Source organism: Triticum urartu, chromosome 7A (assembly GCF_056163025.1).
Source record: "Triticum urartu cultivar PI428250 chromosome 7A, HENAU_Tu73, whole genome shotgun sequence".
Classification (NCBI taxonomy): domain Eukaryota; kingdom Viridiplantae; phylum Streptophyta; class Magnoliopsida; order Poales; family Poaceae; genus Triticum; species Triticum urartu.
Genome location: NC_141879.1, coordinates 342,649,020 through 342,651,823, shown reverse-complemented (window position 1 = coordinate 342,651,823; position 2,804 = coordinate 342,649,020). Strand labels below are relative to the sequence as shown.

Genomic DNA, 2,804 nt, shown 5'->3' with positions numbered 1-2,804 from the left:
GCCGGTAGACGACAGCCGCATTCAGCAAGCCAAACGGCATGCAAACATAGCTGTGAGGTGGACCCTCGCACCGTCCAACGCGCAAAGGCCAAAAGCGCTCCTAAGATGCAGCCATGTTGAGCCCTGGAATGTCGATGCAGACACGTAGGCCGCCATCCTCGCCAGGATGGGGAGCTGCGCCGGGTGGTGGGCGGCGGTCGTCGCGCATGGTCCTTGCTTCTTTAAGCTCCTGGGTAGCCTTGATGATGAACTCTTGAGCACCGGGTGCTTCTCGCCCAGCACTCCCTTGAGGGACGTGTGCAGCGAAGCACGCCTCCACGTGGTGCCCGAGCGCCTCCCTCGTGATGTTGTCTAGGTCTGAGGCCCTCCAGAAGAGAGCCCCCGAGCCTCACCCGAGGAGGGCGCTGGGTGCGCCTTCCTATGCAAGGGAGGGAGGCGCCCTAGGTGTGGGCGCCGATCCTGAGGCGGCGCTGCTGAAGATGCCGCTCTCTTGAGGCCCTGTGTGGGGTAGTTGCTTCTTCTTCTTGGGGACGGCCTCAGGAGGGTACTGGACGCCCTCGCTGTCGGAGTCTTCCATTGCTGCGGCTTGGAAGGAGCGCTCCAGGGAGCACACCGCATCTCTTTCTTCGTAGGGGACTGTGATGATTCCGCCGCTTCCTCGCATCTTAAGGACGTTGTAGCCATGGTGGGTCACTGCCATGAACTTGGCTAATGATGGGTACCCAAGGATAGCGTTGTATGGCGGACGGATGTGGGCGACGTCGAATTCGATGAGCTCAGTGCGGTAGTTGTCGCATTGGCCGAAAGTGACAGGGAGGCGGACCTGCCCTATCGGGGTGGTGGAGCCGTCGGTCACTCCTGAGAAAGGCTTGGTAGGTTGTAGCTGATCGTAGGGCACTTGAAGGCCGTTGAACGTCTCGACAGACAAGACGCTAAGCCCCGCGCCACCATCGATGAGGGTCTTGGTGACTTGGACATTGCTGATGACGGGTGAACAGAGCACCGGGAGGACGCCGGCAGTTGCCGCGCATTTGAGCTAGTCCGCCGTGCTGAAGGTGATAGCGAACTTGGACCACCTGAGCGGGCATGTGGCCTCGAGCCTGGGGAGGGCCGCGTTCACCTCACGAGCAAACTGCTTGAAGATGTGTTGGGAAACTGGGGCCTGAGCATCGCCCAAGATGCAGGCGATAGCGCGCGGCTCCTAGAAGCCCCCAGCCCACTCGTCCTGATGGTGGTCGTCGTTCCTTCTTGGTGGTGGCGGCAGCGGAGGGGGGCTAGGATTGCCCTGAGGACGGTCCTTGCGAGGGTGGTCGCACCAAGCGCCCTCATGAGGCTGCTCCTGCCAGTGGTCCTCACGAGGCCGGTCGCGCCACTCCTGGCGGGGACCGCGGTCATCCCAGCGCCCTCCACTTTGTCCTCCTCCTCGGCCGTATCCCCGGTCGTTGCGCTCGAGGCGGCGACCGAAGCGTCCATCTCAGATGGCCCTGAGCTCTTGACAATCATTGGTGATGTGGCTGTGTACGTTGTGAAAGGCGCAGAATGGACGACTGCTTTTGGACGACTCGGGGTGGTCCTGGCCGCGCTTCGTGTCCGGCTCCACCGCGAGCACGGCTACTCCCTTGCGCTTCACGTCCTTGACCTTGCCTTTCTTCTCTTCTGGGTCGGCATCAGGGAGCTCGAGGAGGGAGAGACGTCGTTCCTCAGCTCTTGCGCACTTGGTCGCCATGTTGAACATCTCCAGAGCCGTGCACAGATCCTCGTGGATGGAGAGATCCTCCTGCATCTTGACGTCATGGATGCCATCGGAGAACACTGAGATGATGGCCTAGTCCCTCACCTTGGGGATCTTGAGGCGAACCCTGTTGAAGCACTGGATGTACTTCTGTAGGGTCTCTCCCGGCTGTTGCTTGATGAGGCGCAGGTCACCCGCGGCCGGAGGGCGGTCGCAAGTACCCTGGAAGTTGGCGATGAAGCGGTCGCGCATCTCATCCCAGGAGGAGATTGATCCCGCGGGAAGGTTCAGGAGCTACGAGCGAGCGCCATCCTTGAGAGCCATGGGAAACCAGTTCACCATGACTTTTTCGTCGCTGTTGGCCGCCTCGATGCTTAGCTCGTAGAGCTGCAGGAACTCCAAGGGTCGGGGGTGCCGTCGTAGCGCGGAGGCAGATCCGACTTGAACTTGCCTGGTCAAACGACGGTGCGCAGCTCTGTAGTGAAGGCTCGGTAGCCTACTGTGGTCACTGGAGACCGTCTTGGTGGAGGAGCCTGCTCTTGGTACCCACGCACCGCCACTGCAGACGGCGCGCGGTCTTGACATGGTGGTGCGGGGAGTGTAGGAGCGTTTTCCTGTGGTCGGGGAACTTCTTGGCAGCTTCTTTCTTCATGTGTGGGCACGCAGCATGGCGGATCGCGTCGCAGGACCACGCGTCTCGGGGCGAGGATGCCTTCTTGGTGTGGAGGAGGCGGGGGTGCTCCATGTGCCACGCATCTCGGCGTGACGGCGCCGTCTTGATGCAGGGGCGGCAGAGGCGGCCTGTCGTGGAATTGTCACGGCAGATGTCCTGATGTGAGGACTTAGTCGTCAGGCCAACACATCTATGTAGTAGCTTGAGAGGGGTTGAACGGAATCGAGAGACGCAACACAAGACAAGGGTTTAGACAGCTTCGGGCTCCGGGAAACATCATCCGGTAATAACCCTACATGCTGTTTGTGGCTAGGTCTCATTATGATCATGAGGGAGTCACCGGCGAGCCGGTTCTTTGTGTCTAGCCCTAAAGATTGTTTTTTCTCTCCCTCGTTGGGG

The 2,804-nt window shown here is 60.6% G+C and overlaps 1 pseudogene; it reads right to left on the bottom strand.

Annotated features, from left to right (window-relative positions):
- Positions 1-351: 351 nt before the first annotated feature.
- On the bottom strand, positions 352-1,783 carry LOC147959551 (uncharacterized; annotated as a pseudogene).
- Between the last annotated feature and the right edge of the window lie 1,021 nt (positions 1,784-2,804).